This window comes from Podarcis tiliguerta (genome assembly GCF_965153285.1).
Source record: "Podarcis tiliguerta genome assembly, chromosome: 6".
In the NCBI taxonomy this organism is placed as follows: Eukaryota; Metazoa; Chordata; class Lepidosauria; order Squamata; family Lacertidae; genus Podarcis; species Podarcis tiliguerta.
In genome coordinates, this window is record NC_139539.1 from 61,598,856 (window position 1) to 61,618,447 (window position 19,592).

At 41.4% G+C, this 19,592-nt stretch overlaps 1 long non-coding RNA gene across 1 annotated transcript; it reads left to right on the forward strand.

The window, feature by feature from the left end:
• The first annotated feature begins 7,027 nt into the window (after nt 1–7,027).
• LOC310680228 lies at nt 7,028–9,868 on the forward strand. Its single transcript, XR_014512706.1, has 3 exons — nt 7,028–7,086; nt 9,243–9,310; nt 9,561–9,868. It is a non-coding gene; the product is annotated as an uncharacterized lncRNA (long non-coding RNA).
• The last annotated feature ends 9,724 nt before the right edge of the window (nt 9,869–19,592 follow it).

Consider the following 19,592-nt stretch of genomic DNA (forward strand, 5'->3'; position numbering starts at 1 on the left):
CATTTCCGTCACACTAGCCTAGACTACCTATCGATCAGACGCTCTCAGAACAGTCCGACCTAAGTGTTCTCTTGGATCCAGGTTCTCCTTCCTCTCCCCTGCAATCATTTTGAACACACAAATTGTGACCCCCATTCTGAACTCCATATAGAGCAGAGGTTGCCGACGTGGTGCCCATGGATGCCCGTACATCCACAGAGGACTTCCATGATGCCCACTGGGGGTCCCCCACCCCTGCTGAATTTAGACTTGAAAATTCTAGCCAATAGAAGTGTGTCCAATTCCCACAACAACTTTTCTGGTTTGCAAGGTTGGAGGCTCTGGCTATATAGAAACACCATAAAATAGTAATCTGTTGAATCCCCTTTCCTCCTCCTCCACCTGGCCCATAATATCACTGGCTGACTCCCCATTTCTGCACAGGAAGTTGTGTGACGAGAGGCTGGCATAAAAAAACTGGCAAGGAAGGGCAGGGCATAGCTGACATTTGATAAATGTGCTTTCCTATAGCCCCTGAGTTTCAAGGGCCAAAATCAGCATGCACTTAAATCCGTAGCAGGGCAGCAACATATCTTGTTTTTCATAATCATAGGGGCTGGGGAGCCAGATTTTTATGTGAAGGCAGCACAGGAAAGGGAGGCTTATCTTCTCACTCCCCTATCAAAATTGGAATGGAGATCCTCCCTTTGTAGGGTTAAGAGACTTGAGGGGGGGTCCCCATTTGTGCATTCATACTTCTGTCTTCCTCCCCAATATCTTCATGAAATTGTCTTCATGCAGTTTCCAGGGAGGGAAATGAGGTTCCTTTTCTACATGCAGAAAACCATGGGTTAGTCACCTGGTTTCCTTTTGTATATATTAGGAGGAAAATAAATACCTGAATGACTATTGCATTGCCTATGTTACATATTAAAAGTCACACTGGATGCTACAGTGTGGTATGGCATGCCCTTTTCCGGACACTCCATTCTGTTCTCCACCCTCTCTTGACTTTCCATTCCATGAGAGTAGTCAGTGTTCCATGTCCACTGAACAGTCCAAGTCCCCACTTTAAGGTTTCCCCCCTAAAGCTTAAAAAACGCATTGAGATTCCTCCAAGTATGCTGAAGTAATGTATTACCCTGAGCCCCTTTGGGAGGTAAAGTGGGGTGAGTATGCAATTAATCATAATACAGTACTTTCCTTTTGTGTGTGGATGGTGCTGTTTTGGCTACATAAAAGTCAGCATTCAGAGAACGGATTTTCTACTGATGCATACCAACATACCCATGAATGCCCAGACCAGTGGCTCTGCATCGCTCATTGTCATGAGTTGACTTTTGAATACTGCTACCACTGAGTGTAAACAGAGCTTTTACATTCTGGCTCTTCATTCACAGGCCAGCCAGTAGCACTAAGACTTCAATGGAGTCAGATATGCTTGTGTTCTAGAGCAGTTCACTCGCATCCTTTGAAATTTGGTAAAATTTTCACTGGAGCTGAATAATAGTTTGTAGACAGCATAGAATCAACATGATCTTTAAGAACCTTTTGAAAATAAACCAGAAGGAATCGTGTGGGTAAGCAAAAGCTTCAGTGTGCACTGACTGATAAGCAACTTGAGAGTTTTCCTATTAAATGAAAGAATTAGACGGGCTTTGAACAGAGAACAAACAGCGCAAAAATTCCTCCCATTATTTCCTGCTGGGACTTTGGAAGAAAAAAACCCGTATTTTCAGCACACCCTGTGAGAAGTGCTTGATTTACTCTATTTCAAATGGCAACATTGGAGTTAGCCAAGAGACACCCATGTTTGCTGTCATTGTAAAATAATGATTCTGCTAGGTGTTTGTTTTTTTTAAATGATAGCACTTTTTACAGAGTTCTTAGTATGGAAGATTATTATTTAGGAAAGACATTGATTTTGACTTTCTAAAACTAGATTCATGTTGATATAGGGAAATATTGTTTAATTTTTTTTTACCAAATGTAAATGAACTGTGAAAAAGACTATGAATTGAAAGTTGAGACGATAGATGTACCTTTCTGAAGTGTAGGTAGGTTCCCACAAGGCAAGACGCAGTGTTAACAGCAAGAACCTTTATTGAACAAACAAAACTGGACAACAGGAGCAAAGCAACTATTTATATTCATTTCTGGAGGCCTGGGCCATTCCCACTCCCAACCTGATTGGCTGTCTAAACATCCAAGCTGCAAAGTCAGAGTTTAAGTGCCAATGGCAGAGGCCCAAATACTGAAATGCTCTGTGATTGGATATCATGTATCAAATCAGAACACAGGGGCTCAAAATCCTTAGTCCAGACTCAAGCTCAGGCAAACACAGACCACAGAATACATAACACTTTCCCTGTTTATCTGTTTGCTTTGTAACACCAACAAAAAAAACCTTAATACAAGCAAAAAAATTATATATTTTTTAATTTAAAGAAATATTGGCATTTGTTCAGCTTGTCTCAATGCCCTTGAGATCTGGGTTCAGGGGCAGCCAAGATGCTGTCCTTCGGATTTTGTAGACTATAACTTCCATCAGCCCCAGGCAGCATGACCAGTGGTCAAGAATTATGGGAGTTGTAGTCCACATCTACATCTAATGGGCACCATGTTGGCTACCCTTGTCCTCACTGCTGAAAGCAACGCCACAATTTGCAATACTCATTCAACATGCCGCCAATTGTTTCCCAGAAATAAATTGGGAAGATGTATTTTTGGTCCTTTAGCTGCATATATAGCTGGATAGTTTAGTCAGAATCTCCAAGAAGGCCAGAAATTAGGACAGTGTGAATGACATATGAAAAGCTGAATTTCATGTCATGTTTGGATAAATGGCATGCATGCCGAGCAAAAATTAAGTCAGCTAAAGCACTGTGGTTCTTGCAAGAAATCTTATCTTTTTGTCCCTCAGGTGTTTCTGGAACTGTAAATGAATGTTAAACCTTTCCTTTTTGCATTTAAGGGAAGCATCCCTTGGGAAGTGGCACTTCTTTTACATGCACATTTAAATATTTGATTAGTTATTGTTTACACCTCTCTAGTTTGTTATGCAACAGAGATAGTTAACTTCCTATCCTATACCTCTTTTTTTCCTTCATATAATGAGATTCTATGTTGCAACTTCAAATCGCATAATAGCAGACACCTGGAAGAGCTTTGCCCACAGGAGTTTTACCTTCAAATGCTGGTGTCACTGACACACACGGAAATACTTTTGCTGGAATCCTAACTCCACTTACTCCTGAATGGACATGGCAAGAATTGCACTGGGTGTCAAGCAGGAAAGACTGGCACACCCAGGTCATGAAAGGATCCAGCAATTCGAAATGTGTTGTTTCCTTATTTCTTTGTACGTCTATTTATTCAAGGATCTCAAACCCGCTCTCCATTAAATTCAATCTCAAAGCAGGATACAATATAATAAACGTAACAAATAGAACATTATTAAACCAATTACTGTATATATGAAATGGATATAACCTTAACAGCAGCAAAGGAGCAAAGTCCAGCAAGGGCAGAGCCCATCTCCAACAATAACGATTGTACTGCACTTGCTTGAAGTCCCCTCTTCTGCACAGCTTGAAGCTCTTGATGAAATCCCTGTTGATGCAGACGTTCCCTTGTTCTCTTGACCCGAGGCTCCTGTTTTAATGAGACTGTTCTATTGCATATTTTAAACTATGGACATATTTTAATGTTTTAATTGGGATTCTTTTACGGTGTCTTTTAATTATTGTATTTTAATGGTGTTGTGAAATTGGTTTTTTAAAAATATTTGGTGAACTGCTTAGAAGCCTGTTTTGGCACTAAGCGGTATATAAAATAGTTTATAATGAACAAACAATAGCTAATGCTTATTTATTTATTTATTTATAATTAATTAATTCATGTATGCCCTTTTTTCCTTTTGGCCAGTTCACCACAATTCTGAGCACACATACTGGAGAGTAAGCTTCACTGAGCTCAGGGGGACTTACTTCAGAGTAAACATGCTTAGGCTTGCATCACGAGACATAGTTCTGTTACCTTAAACAATAACGAATGTTACCTTTGGCAAAACACTTTGGTAAGTCTCTCTCGAAATATACAGTTGCAATTGAAATGATTTACAATGGAGGTTAAATAATTTTGATTGCAACTATGTGTATGTGTATCTCTCTATCTATCTGTCTGTCTGTTTGTCCATGCACAACCAACAACATATTTTGGAAACAGTGTATGTGATTAGTGCGCAGAAACCCAAGAAGAAAATATTGCAGTTATTTTTTTAGTTAAAAGAGATGGGCAAGTTATCCACAACATGCTTGACTTCCTGAAGTCCATCCTGTGCACTTCTAAGACTGCCCTTTTAAAAAGAACATTGAGAAAACTATTATGGGTTTCCACCTGCCGACTGAACCGCTTTGTGGAAACAAGTCAAGAATTAAAGCCTGTCAATAATTGGCATTGCCATGAGCTGTTTAATTTCCTTTGAAATGAATTCATTATTATTCCCCAGACATCAATCAGATTCCTCATTCATGGCTGTGAAAGCTCTACAGCAACAAGCCTTAAAATATGAATGAAGTGTCAGGTGGCAATTATTGCCAATTATGAATCTGGCAAAGGAAGACATAAACCGGAAGTGTCGCAGCTGGGTGCCTAAAATTAGGTGCCCAACAGTGCCGCTCTGTGCATCTTTACTCAGAAGTCTCCCATTGTGTCCAACAGGTCTTACTCCCAAATAAATGAACACAAGAGTGTAGGAACTCAGAAGTAAGTGACATTGAGTTCAATGAGACTTACCTCCAAGTAAGTGTCCATGGTAGGGGTGGAGAAGCTTTTCCCCACTAAGGGTCCCCTTCCCTCAGAAGTAATGCTTCAGGGGCTGCATGTCTGTGGTTGGTGTAGTCAGAGATGCAATTCTATACATATGCCCTGGAGAACAGGTCTCATTGACCCATGTGGTACTTTGGAGTAGACAAGTATAGGAGAATTAGGTAGGTAGCCATGTTGGTTTGACGCAGTCGAAATAAATAAAAAAATTGTTCAGTAGCACCTTAGAGACCAACTAAGTTTGTTCCTGGTATAAGCTTTCGTTTGCATGCACATTTCTTCAGATACCATGCATGCACACAAAAGCTTATACCATGAACAAACTTAGTTGGTCTCTAAGGTGCTACTGGACAATTTTTTTATTTATTTATAGGAGAAGACATGTATACTTTGTCAGACAGTTCAGGTGTGCATGTGTTCAATAGAGAAAGAGCCTTTTCAAAGCCATATACCAACGAATCATTTATTATTTCAGGGCAATGACACATTTTGAGTTATGGTATGTTCTGTGTGTGATCACTAGTGTCAGATCACTGCCGAGTAGCAAAAATGAAAGAAAAGTCCTACATGTGTTCTAAGCTGCCTGTATGCAACAGTGGCCAAAGACAGGTAGTAGCTCAGGTCCCAACTTCACTTTCCATTTAAAGAAGTATCATACCACTTTAAACAGCCATAGTATTCACCCCAAAGAATCCTGGGAAGTGTAGTCAGGGAAATATGAGTCCTCTAACAACCCTTAACAAACTACACTTCCCAGGATTCCTTGGGGGATGCCATGACTGTTTCAAGTGCTATAGCACTGCTTTAAATGTATAGTTCAGGTGGGACCTCTGTTTATTGCCATGCAAGCACTATAAAGCAGTGCCTCTTCAAAGACCTCTGTTGGACTCAGGAGCAGTTAGGGGATTGGTTGTGCAGGCTGCAAGAAGCCACAGAGATTCCATTGTGCCCTGGGCTCTCTCCTGCTTATTTGTTTAGTGCCAGGGAGGCCAACTTGCTCCCTTGTTTCTGTGCTTTTAATGGCAGCTTAAATAGGAAGTGATACTGCTAGCACCACATCCACAAACTACTTTGTCAGCTTATTCCTGCAGATCAAGTTGCTGTTGCTGGTAAAGGATCTGGACAGGCTATTTTTCTGGCCAATTGGCAACTAGGTTATAAGTGATAGCAATGGGCTTCCTGTAATACTTAGCGGCTGATACTGCCTCAGAGGAACCGCACTTTCCTGTATGGTCTGTGATAGACAGCTATTAAAGTGAAAATCCTCCACGGTCATTAAAAAGACATCAGTAGAAATTTTAAAATGGAGGCTTAAATTACTTCTGGATTTTTCCCATTTTAGCATTGTTCACATGATAACTTACTATTGGATGTCAATTTGCCGTAACGCATTCTCACAGTGAATGCAATCCGAATGTGAACAATATTTAGGGTTGATTGCAATATTCTTAGCGAAATTAATTTCACCGCTGATTCAAATTGCCTACGTATGGGTCCAATGCCATTTTTAGTTTTGTAAGAAAGGCTTTTCTGGACAGCTGCAAACTATGAATGAAACGCACCAAGATATAAAATTGGAATTAATATGATTAGGTCATCATTTTAAGAGACATATCAAGGACATGAGCCAAAATAATTTCAAGAAAAGTTCTCATTTGAGCTGAGAAGTGTTATTCATTTATGCTTTAATTTAAAGTGAAGTAGGTAGCTGAATGATCTCCTGATTATAAAGCACATGCACTTAGAATAGGTTACCACTGGAAGTAATAGAGCATTATGTTTATTGCCTGTGTTAAGGCACCTAGCACTTAATTTTCATCTCTTCAGGCTGATGCCTTTGATGGCTTCCTCATTTCATATCTGTGGAAACTTCAGTAGTTATTCTAAAACATAATCTCACAATCTGCTCTTTGTGTGTGTCATAAATGCACACATTCCAGTCATCAGGTTGAAGGATGTGGGAAGAGTAGACTGTCCCACTTGGAGGGAATGGCTGGCCGGAACCTGAACAGGAATGCTCCTTTTATGAGGGAGGATATACTGCAATGTTTTGTTTCAGAGCTCACTTGTGATGTAAGAAGGGGGAGAATGACTCATTTAAAAAATACAGTAGGTCTGTCAGTGATTATGACTGCCTTGTCTGTGTTCTCTTTTCACTTCTAGAACATCATGTTCAACCTACCCCTTTCCCTGACATCATTGTGATGTGTGATTAGCCACTCTGGGTCCACATCACTGGCTGCCACTGGTGGGAAGTGGCCTCTTGTAGGCCAGCATAAGGTAGCAGACAGCAGGCTCTAACTGTGGGATTTAGTAGCAGATCGCATAAGCCCTTCTGGATCATTGGGATAGCTCATAGGCAAAGGGAACAGCGTGCATGTCTTCAATTGCTCTACAGCGCCACCCTGATATTGGTGGAGAAAGCATGTCACAGCTTGTCCGCCCAACCAGCAAGCACAATCTTGGTAGCCAATCTGGACCCTGGTGGCTGTTTCAGTTGCTTATCAGCCAAAGTAGCTGTTTTACCAGGTACTTTGTTTCCTCGCTGGTTGAGTCCTGTCCTGAGCTTTGTCTTACTTGGAAGCTGTACCTGAATTAAGCTCCAAGCCATCCATTCTCCAGCCATCCAGTCTGTTCCCCAGCTAGTCACCATCTCTGACACTTGATAAAATGGGTTCTATTTTTTTCCTTTTTATTAATACTTTTAAGTATTTGAGCTATACAGAATACAGTAAAGTGAAAAAAGAAAGAAGGTGCAATATATGCACGCGCGCACACACACACACACACACACAGTATTGCTAATACATATATGATTATTAATAACCTACTACATTCTGTATAAACTCGTTCCAAATATCAATATATTTATGCAAACAAAGTCTGCATCTATAAGTGATCTGTTCATATGTTGCAAGTGCTGTCATGTCTTCCATCCATTGATTAAATGGGACCATATTTTTATTTTTCCAGTTCATCGATACTAGTCTTTTGACCATAGTTAGGGGTGCATAGAATCCATTCCCACTGTCCAGTTGTCAACTTCCATATAATAGGTATATAATTCAAGAGAATATTTTCCTCTGAAATCTCAAGTTTTTCCATACAGCACAGTCAAATTGTTGCAGTTGGCTTCTTAATGAGCAAATATTTTTGGCTTTCTCTTTCTTAGTAAGGTAGTCGCTGTTTTTATGGATGGTTATATTGAATGGATTTTATTCTGTGCTTTGCCATGATACCAGTACTGATGAAAGGTAAGCTATGAATCTTTCAGAATAAACAAATGAATAAATAAATACAAGCTGGAATATGCAATCCCATATACAATATGATCTGACAGATAAGACGGAATAATTATTTGTTTAGTTTCTTACATTTATATCCTCCTGCTCTTCCATCATGGAAGTCAATGGAGCATATAGGTGATTCCTACATTGTCACCCATCCAAACACTGACCAGATTTAGACCTGCTTAGCCTTAGCAAGGTGGTGGCTTCATGTGCCTTCAGCCCATACCCTTGGTCCAAATATTACTAGTTCAGCTACTCACTAAAAAGAAAGGTAGGGTCTCACACATCAGGGAGAAATACAGAATGTATACTATAGGACAGGACTGGATGTTATTTTTATGCCTCTGTTTTATCACTGTTACAAAATTATCTACATAAGAATAGATGCAAGCATGGGGATGAGAGTAATGCTATTTTTTTCTCATCACCCACTGAGCAGAACGAATGGCAAATTCTGCAGGTGAATTTGAGGGGGCTAAACATACTTGCACATTTCCCCAGCTGCTCATTTCATATACTGTACAGTATAACAGAAAGATAGCTAGGGTGTAGAGGGGACTCACGAGGATACATTTCCATGTAATCCAAGTGCTAAATCTTTTAACCACCCTGAATATGTTGGACAGGAAGGCCCTGTAGCATTCTGCTTCTACTTCAACAATCTTTTTGTCCCCAAGGAACAGGTTTGTTTTGCTTTGTGTAACATGACATTTCACCAACACTGAGCTTAAGAGAGTTGTGAGATCGTGGCTGGCGATTTACATAAAATACAAAGGAGCATTTTGGTTGGCAATATTTACACTTCTTCTTCTTCTTTTTAATGCTTAGCCGAAGAAATTTGTTTTAATGCTGCCAAATGGGAGTTTTCCATTACTGTCAGTCACTTGCATGATATAGCTTCATTGAGAGCATTCATTGAAGTGGGGAGCAGGAATACTAAGTAAACAGTGGTGGAAAATGTTATTGCTTATTTTGGCCGGATATATTGGAAGCCATATTTTATTATTTTGTTTTAAATGGAGAAAAGGTGAAGCCCTCAGACTTAACTAATACAAATGTATATAAATCATCAAAATAAATGAATAAACCCTGTGGGAGAAACAAGACAAGAAGAATGATTATACTCTTTCTCTCTCTTTATATTAGGGAATCAATAAAACAATGGCCTTTTTATAGATATGGCAAAGGCCCTGGCTTTTGTACTGATTTTGCAGGTAGGAAATACTATTTTGTGCATGAATTTCAATTAATTGATTATGATTTTATGTAAACTGTGTTATTTTTACTGTTGTTAACCGTTCTGAGCCCGGCTTCGGCTGGGGAGGGCGGGATATAAATTTAAAAAATTATTGTTATTATTATTAAAACAACTATTCAAAGCTATTACATTACCATTGTGAAAGAGGGTCCCCCCAAGGCCTTAGGTTTTGGTGATTTTATTTTGGATTTCATTTGTCTTGGCAGGGCTAGCTAAAGTCTAAGGCAAAGTATACACTGGGGGGCTGAAATCAGCATATACACTGGATGCAGAATGAACTGACATGATGAAGCAAGTTCAAAGTAGGCCCTGAAGGGGAAGGCTGGGGAAACAGTAGGTGAGAATTACTCATGCTCCTTTCAAGAGAACAAGGAAAGCCTAAGAAGTCAAAGGAGGACCACACAGAGAACGGGAAGGATACATTTGTGTGTGAAGAAGTGTGCCGAGGAATCAGTTTCTTTTGTCAGCATGTCAAGCAATATTCTCCTTGACTGGGGACTCCCTAAGTATACAAGCAGGAATCCGCTCTGTGTTGAGAGGACCCTTTCCTTCTGAATAAAGACCCAGCAAGAGTATTTATTTATTGCATTTATACCTCACTTTTCCGCCAAAGAGTTGAAGGTGGCATTCATGGCTCTCACAACCCTGAGATGCTGAGAGCTGGTGACTGGCTCAAGGTCACCCAGTGGTTCCATGTCTCTCTGGGGATTTGAACCCTGGTCTTCCAGGGTCTTCTGGGGTTCAGATAGCCATCTTTGTGGTCCTGTAGATGAAGTCATGGTACATCACCGTTTCCTTTCCCGTCCTTTTGGCACAACGCACAGGGTCTAATGACTGATCAAAATCTGTTTCTTGAACTTAATTGCTTTGGAAATGCATTTGCAGAAAGTATTTGCCCCCTCGGTCTTCACTTCTGTCGCATTGCTTATAGGCTGAGGTTGCCTTCACCAGCAAAACATAACTCCTACAGTTCCAGCATCACTGCTTGTGCACTTGGCAGAGGATGAATTAGATAGTTGTCGCTTTTTTCCATCACACTGTGCAGAGACTCTTGTGTTGCAGAAGGCTCTCGCTTGTTAAATCTGTGTGAATATGTGAGGGAGGGTTTATATATGCCTTCCATGTTTGGGTTTAGAACTTGTGCTTGCAGAACTAGCCCCTCGGTTTTGGTTTTAGTTTTTTAATTGTAAAGTAATGCTCAGGTGCAGATCTTAAGGCTACTTAAGGCTACTAGATTTGAATCTGAGGTGTCAAAATGACCTCGGCCGGTCCAGCGCCGGCTGCAGATTTTGAGATGCCCTTGAGCAAGACGTCCTCAGTGGGCTCCACTCCTGAGTGGGCCCACCTCCTCCTTGCTGCTTGTCACCACTGCCTATTTGCTTGCACTTTTCCTCTGGGCTCAATCCAGGAGAGGGGAAGGGCCTGAGTGAGGCAAGCAGAGGCTCCTGTATTAAGTGAGAGAGTCAGGAAATCTGTCAGGAGGAGGAGGTCAGTGACACAGAGGAAAGACAGTTTGAAGGAATATACCCTTATCTGGGAAGTGACTCAGCACACACTCTAACGAGAACAGGAGAGAAGCAGGGCTGGAGAAAGCATATTAATTCTTCCTATAATAGCAAACACTTTTAGAAGCAGCTGTTTCTCATTTTCCTAGCTTCTGTCACTGCTCACTTGCTTTGAGGGGGTCTCTGGGGCCTGGGCCTGGACCCTCTGCTCAGGTGTGAGCGTAGGCGCATATCCAGTGATGCTGACCTACAATTTGCAGCAGATTAAATCTATAAATGAGAAGTGATGGATCCAAGGCTTGTTTTATATTATTTCTATCTTGTCACACTCCTCTAAAGAGGCTTTGGGGCACTTTGCAGAACAGCATGCATCAATAAAATGCATTATCTTAAACTTGAAGCAGCCGTAAAAAAAATAAAAAATCTATACACAGCAGCCGGCAGAACAGTTCAATAGCAAAGAAGCAAACCACAACCTCCAGGGAGCTGCATCCCCTCTCTTTCAGGTCCTTTAAACTGTGACAGGGCAGTCCCATTACACTTACAACAAATGTAATTCTAACTGGAGCAATGCTGCTTCAATTGGCACCTGACGTGGTGAATGAGTCTGTCGCCTTGTTTGCAAAGACACCTTTGTGAAATGAGGACAGTGGAGGTGAACTGGTGATGTCACTACATGAACACATCATGTCGTGTTTCAAGGTGTCAGAACGTTACTTGTGTGATGCTCCTTAAATCTGCTAGACTGGAGTTAAGAGCAAAGGAATCAAAGGCTTGATTTGAGATAAGGAGCAGAGCAATCCACACTTCTGATCGGCCCTGCTGGACGGGGGTTGGGTGTGGCAGAGGTGCACCTCTGACAGCAGGAGGCCACCACCGTAGAGGTCCCTACTGTACCTGCCAAAAGCACAGGCAGAAGCTGCCACCAGCAGTATCTCACAGGTAGTAGCCAGCACAAACTTCCAAAATGAGCATTTCTGGGGAGTAGGTGAAGCTGAGCTGGGCAAAGATTCACTAGATCTGAAGCCAGTCCAGTTGCTGGTGATGGGCTTGATCCAGGCATCTCTCCTAACCCAGCCTGGAGGTGGTCTTGTGGAACTGTCTACTTTACTGCTGTCTCACATCCCACCCTGGACAACATGAAGAGCTGGGCTCTGGATGCAGTCGTGGCTTCACTGTTCCATTCAGCCCTGCTGCTCCTGACTGGGAGTTAGGATTGATCTTCAAACTGGTTAAATGGTGGTTTGGGCAGGTGATAGTCCTTGGATTCCATAAAGAAGTACATTAAGGAGTCATGCGCTTTTTAAAATAGTGATAAGGCCTTTTTTTAAAAAAACACACCGCTCTGTGGCTGTCTGTGGTACAATTTTGTAACTTACAGTATGCATCATTGTATGTTGACACTAGTTACAATTATATCTGCATTTAACAATGCTTTGGGCTCTTTCTAATTAATCAGACAGGCTTTATACAGAAGGTGCTTAGCATTTGAAATGTTAATGTTCTCCAAGGTGTGGATGTTCCAGAGAAACTATGACACAATATCTCTCTGCTTGGCAAATGACACAGATGAAGCTGTGAAAAGGAATATATTGTAAGTGATAATAGATCAGATTTTTCAGTTCATTGTCAGCATCGGGGACCTGATATGCATAAAATGTAGGTCACAGCATTCCATTGAGCACCCATATCTAACTTTAATAGGAAAATAAACCGTGTTACTCTGAAACAATGGGCACCAGTGAGAAATAAAAACGTTTATGATACAGCATTGCTTTTTAAGCAACTTTCGGTAGTACCGAATTCCTATAGCACTCATTAAGTAATTTGTTTTCTTTACAATGCAGTTTAAATAGTTTATCTCTTCTATTTTTCCGGGGGGTTTTATAGTTGGAGAATAGGCACTGCAGACGAGATTTGCCTGCTGAACAGTCTGTCACTTACTTCATGCCTGCTAACAGCGAGGAATAACTGGGGGAACGAACAAAACGACAGTAGACAAGAGAGAACTGGCCAGCCACATTTCTTTTCAAAGTCCTCAATATTGCTGCTTTAGCCTCCATGAAATAGAGATGATGTGAACATTCTCAGTTTTGGGGGTTTGGGGACAATTCGATTTGCAATCAGATGTGAAACTAGACTTATCTCAAGTGAGTCTTTCATTAAGGCAGGGGCATCTAACTTGTGGCACTCTAAGATATTGCTGGACTCCAACTCCCATTATCTCTGAACGTTGCCTGTGTGGGTGAGATGATGGGCGTCGGAGTCCAACAACATCTGAAGGGTCTCAGGTGCTCCCCCTACTTGGCTTAAGGTTTTTCTAAAGCACTGAAAATTAAACTGGGGCATCCTGACTCAGTTTGGTAAAGCACCAAATCAGGGCCCTCCAAATCTTGTTGGAGCTGAAAGGATGGACACTGGAGGTATTGGGTTTGACCCAGTGGCGTAGCGTGGGGGGTGCAGGGGGGCCGGCCGCACCAGGCGCAACATCTGGGGGTTAGGGTTAGGGGGCGCAAATCCACGGGTTAGGGGGTGCAAATCCACGGGTTAGGGGGCGCAAATTACTTGCCTTGCCCCGGGTGCTAACAACCCATGCTACGCCACTGGTTTGACCAGCCACCAACCAGTAGTCTGACAGGTGAATTTCTCTAAGAGAACATAAACCTCATAGCTTCTGTATATCAACCTTTTACTGTGGCAGCACCTGCACTTTGGAACTCTGCCTACTGACATCAGACAGGCACCCTCACTGTACCCTTTTCAGCACCTACTAAAAACATTTTTTGTTTAGGCAAGCCTCTCCAGATATGCAGGATGTGGGCATGTGTTTTAATCCACCTCTGGCTCTTCCCTGATTTTAATTGCTTTTTGAATATTTTAAATTGCTATTTCTACTGATAATTGTATCGCTTTATTCTTTTTTGCAGTTCTTTGGGGGAGGGTTACAATCAATTTTTACAATAAATAGGATGAATTTATTTATCAATGTTTTGGTGCAGAGGGGGACTTGTCATGCTTTACAATCAAACAGCATATAAATTTTATGAAATAAAAACTAACTAAATAAACAAACAAATATTCTCTTGGGGCTGTCATTTTCGTTGTTTCGGGAGACAACTGGGAGTCAGAAATTCTTGCCAATTTACTTCAGATCACCCAGTAGATTGTGACCCACTTTCTCACCACCCCTACTTTATTGTGTTAGTGTGCCTCTCAGGATGCAGGCACTTAGCTGCACATGTGGTGGGACTGTGATGTTATGGCAGGATTCCAGTTACAAAGGTTCCAGGCAATCTCCAGAATTTTAACCATTAACACAGGACCTTTGCTTTCACTCCCCTCCATTTTTATTCTTAGAAACTTAGACTGATAGGCAAATTATGAACAAGGGCTGCTGCCAGCTATTGAACCAGTGTTCTCCAAATTACTATGTTACTAAATGGATGCAAAGAAAAAACAGAATTCAGATAATGCTGGAAGGTCCTCTTAGGAATGTGTCCAGAATGCAGATTTTCACCTGGAATCATGAATGAAACAAAAGAAAAGTAAGTAGAAAATAATTTTATATCAAACTCGAGGGCTCTTCTCCCTAATGTGAAATGTGAAAGCTTCCCCACCACTGCCACCAAGGACAATATGAGAATGTCATGTCTGCAAACATACATCTTTAAGGAGCTGATATTTGTCTAAATCAGAACACTGTGTGAGGCTGCAGCATGCAAGGATAAAGCATATTAAGAGAGATTCAACAAGACAGGAAGGCAGACTATTATAATAAAGGGGGAAGAACAATATTACACATACTGATAGTAATATCAGGCTTCAACAGCTGGGAACGTTTAGAGTAATGTGAAAAGAAAATTGTTGAAGAATGAAAACTTAGGCACTATTTATTGTTGTTTGATGGGTTCTGCCCTCCCCATCATAGCTTAGAGGCTCTTCAAAGAGATACAGCATATTTAAATGCAAAAGGTTAAAAAAAATGGTTAAAGAACACAGGCTATAAATGTGTATATCAGCTTCAAAGATGCCACAGGCACCTAGTCTTAAAATGCAATAACCAGAGCAGGGCTGCTCGTAACTCCCGTTTAAACAAATTTAAAGTGAAATTAAAAGAGCAGCTCTATTCAGTAGTCTTTCTCTGAGATCTGTGCAGCTGTGGGCCATATGGATGTTGGAAATTCCATTCCACCCTTTGCTGCAGATATGTAGGATTGTTACATGTCACATGTCTGTTTACATTCCAGCACAGATTGCTGGAGTCTCGTGAGCGCAACATCCGCTCTGTATTGCTTTTGTCATTCTTCTTGGAGAAGAACTTGGGGAAAGGGTCTCTATAGATGTACAGATGTGTGTGCATGTGAGGGTTTGCACATGATCCAGAAGAAACCTATTTGACCAGGGATCTTGATCACTTGGAATCCCTTACATGTGTACAGAAGGGGAGAAGTGGTTTTTATTTATTTTTTTGAACACAGAGGGGATAGAGGGATGGTCTGCAGGCATAGATTCATCACCCCTGTGTTGGGTATATAAAGTACAGTGGTACCTTGGGTTACATACACTTCAGGTTACATACACTTCAGGTTACAGACTCTGCTAACCCAGAAATAGTACCTCGGGTTAAGAACTTTGCTTCAGGATGAGAACAGAAATCGTGCTCCAGCGGCGCAGCAGAAGCAGGAGGCCCCATTAGCTAAAGTGGTGCTTCGGTGCTTCAGGTTAAGAACAGTTTCAGGTTAAGAATGGACCTCTGGAACGAATTATGTACTTAACCCAAGGTACCACTGTAGTGGGGTGCAACTAGACAAAACCCAGAGCCATTCTTCTAGGAAAAGACAGAGTTTAGAGGGGGCAATTTGGAAAAGGGAAGTTGTGAGGCTCAACTCCTTCCCTTCCTTTAGCTTTTTTTGTTCTAAGTTATCCTCCAAACAGCTCCCCTGCCCCCACCCAAGGATTGCAAACATACATTTGCAAGAATAAACACATGTCTAGATCCTATCAGGGATTTCACTTGGTAAGGAAACTGAAATTAAACCACAGTTTCCTGGTTCAGCTGTAAAAGGCAACTGTAGTTTAAGCAAACCACAATAGAAGCACCAAACCCACTTCAAAAGGGGAGGGATAGACAAGGCAGAGAGTAAAGAGACACAACTTTATTAAGCTGAAAAAGCATACACTCCAACATTTCTCTGATGAAAATAAGGAGATCCCATTCCATAATGGTAGTTTTACTATTTATACCCCACACATGTTATGGGGTTGCCCTAGCACTCTGGGAAGCTTCCAACATATATAAAAACATAACAAAACATTTAAAAAACCCCTCCTCTATACAGGATTGCCTTCAGATGGCTTGGGGGTTGATAATTCCATACTCTCCAACATTTCTCCAATGAAAATAGGGACATCCTAAAGAAAAGCAGGACATCCCGGGATCAAATCAGAAACCAGGATGGCTTCTCCAAATCAGGGACGTCCCTGGAAAATAGGGACACTTGGAAGGGTCTGAAATAGTTGCATGTGAACGGGACCAGTAAGTGCAACTTGAAATACTGAAATCTGTGTCAGATGTTATTTCAAAGCCAGGGATTTAGAAACTCTGCCTCTAAAATTTAAATATAAAGTAATACATGGATGAAAAAAGACATGGAACCCCACTAACAGTGAAACCAGTGTGTTGCAGTACCAGTTTCTAGCGTGTATTTCCTTGTTTGACAACAGTGGTAGCTTGTGACATGGTTCTTTGCTGATAACAACCCAGCATAGCAGATCGGCTGAGAGGGGAAAGGAATTCCATTTCAGCTATGTTGTAAACTAAAAGGACAAACAGTTGATTAAATCAAAATGTAAAGCTACCAGGAAGCCTAAAACTCCATAGTATCTACAGCTGTTATTTCTCTGACCACATGATAATGTGTATAAAGAATCAGGAGGAAATAATGCTTTATATTTAAACAGCATCCAGTTCACAGAAAATGTCTGAGGTGGCCCCATTAAATGTAGCATTTTGACAGAGGTGGAAAAGAGTTAAAGAACCACCGGGGCTCTTAGGTGAGCCTTCGGTTTAGGAAAAGTTTTTGAAAGTAGGTTAAGGACATCAAATGCAAGCACACCTAGCAAAGGGAAGTTTGATCAAGGACAGCCAGTGTGTGGTTAGGAAAAAGGAAGCTCTCCCTCTCTCGCTTGTCAGGCTATTCTTTATGGGCTGGACAAAGGTGACATTACAGAAGTACCATGTACCAATGTTTTCAGAGAGTCTAATAAAGCATCATGCCAGATCAAAGGCAAAGGAACTGAAGAAAAACTTGTCTGCTGGTTTCATGAGCCAAAATGGAGAAGGACAGCCCAAGTCCCTCTAGATTTAGATCCCCAAGGCTCCAGCACCAGCCTGATTTCCACATTTTTAAAAGGAGATGAAGCAGCAAACAGTGAAGATTAGTCATTAGATAAATGTGTGGAATTCTAATGCATTCAAACTGGAATGTAGTGGACAGTGCAGTTTGGGGCTAGTTGTGGTGACAAACATGGCAAGCAAGCAAACAAATAGAAATGATAATAACAGGCAATAATTGCTGAATATTAATATTGACAAATATGGTAGGTGATAAGGAAGCATCTGCTGGATGAGACTCTTGAGAGTCCCATGGACTGCAAGAAGATCAAACGCATCCATTCTTAAGGAAATCAGCCCTGAGTGCTCACTGGAAGAACAGATCGTGAAGCTGAGGCTCCAATACTTTGGCCATCTCATGAGAAGAGAAGACTCACTGGAAAAGACCCTGATGTTGGGAAAGATGGAGGGCACAAGGAGAAGGGGACGACAGAGGATGAGATGGTTAGACAGTGTTCTCGAAGCTACAAACATGAACCTGACCAAACTGCGGGTGGCAGTGGAAGACAGGAGTGCCTGGCGTGCTCTGGTCCATGGGGTCACGAAGAGTCGGACACGACTGAACGACTAAACAACAACAAGGAAGCATCTGCCCCACCCCCCACCACAAACACACTTCCACAGCTCATATTGGCTTGGATCAGAAATAAGTCAATTTCCCCCTGCAAAATCAGGAACTAGCGAATTTCCAGACCAACCAAAATTCACTCCTTTGAGCCTTGACACCCACTTCCAACCACCCCTCCATCCAGCCCTCTTCTCCCTCCTCCTTTTCCTTCCAGCCTGTTGACTGGACTGCAGTTGCTGTGACAGTCATGCTTTGGTGGTAGCAAACCTCAGGGAAAGAGAGTCATGAAGGGGCTGCTGCTGCTGCTTTCTTCCTCTGGGGCCTGGCACACTGCCAAACACTCCACTAGGCCTCTCTGAGTTTTCCCAAGGGCTACTGCAGTGCTAGCACCCCTTGGGGAACCACATCTCCCAGAGGCTACTTCAGCCAGGATCCTGCCATGCCTGTGGGCAAAATGATCTACGATCTAACTGAAACCCCACTGTGAGTTGCTGCCACTGCCATGCACTGGAAAAGGATAAATTAAGAAAGTATGGATGGAGGAGAAATTCCGTTCCATTTTCCTTTAGATATGCACCTTCCTGATTCAGACTTTCCAAAAGAGTACATAATTCGAAGCAGAGACATCCTTTGAAATTTGCACTTCTCTGAACTTTGCAATGTACTTCTCCAGCCAATTAATGTGCACAAAAATGCATATACTAGGTAAAGGGTGCATTAAAATGCACAAATTACTGAAAATAACATACAATTATTATTATTATTATTATTATTATTATTATTATATTATTATTATTATTATTATTTATATACCGCCCTATACCCGGAGGACTTAGGGCAGTTCACAGAATAAAATCAAAATATAAAACCACAAAACACATTATCAAAATTTAAAAACAACGACCCAATAACCCCCATCCCAAAAACCCACATTTTAAAAGGGCATAGGATCCTCACAACATTTAAAGTAAGACATAAAGTAATATTATGGAAAATTGCATTGTAAAAATTAGGCAAAATTATATTCCAGTGTGTATATTAGGAGACATTTGCTGAAGTGGGTTTTTTTTTTTTTTTAAGAATTGCAAAATGATGCAGAATTGCAGAGAACTGATTGGCAAAACGAGAAACTGTGAGAATCCAAATTAAACTGATTCACCCATTCCTATAAAAGAGACAATCTCAGACTCTGACATCTTCCAGGTCAAACCTGACATGGGCTTGAAAGGCATCAAATGTGTGTTTTCAAGTGCAGCATTATCACTTTATTCAGTTTCATAGCTGAGCAGGAATTTGAACCTAGGCTTTGCACATTTGAGCCTTTAGAAACTATATCACAATGGCTTCCTTTCTCTCTCTCTAGCCCTCGCCCCTTTTTTTAGAGCTGTCACGAAACAACTCTCCACCAAACTGATGTTCTACGGGAAACAGGAGCTCTTGACAACTGTCATGGAAACAAGTGCCAGATCTTAGTCACTGAGAAAGCCCATTAAATAGTGTGGGCCCCTCTTCTTCTGAAGTTAATTTAATGCTAGCTGTGAAGGCCAGCACTGTGGAGCATATGCTTCATTCAGCGCATGAAAAAGAACCAGCCATTCTATAGTCATGAATCTCTAAGTGTTAGCTTTGGCAAAAACCGCTCCTCGCTTTTTGGTCAGAAGGCTGAGCAATGAGAGGACTGTCTCCTACAAAGACCAGCATGGGATTATGGCAGCAGCATATAAATAAATGATTCCATATGGAGGAGGGATTTCCAAAGCTGACTGACTGC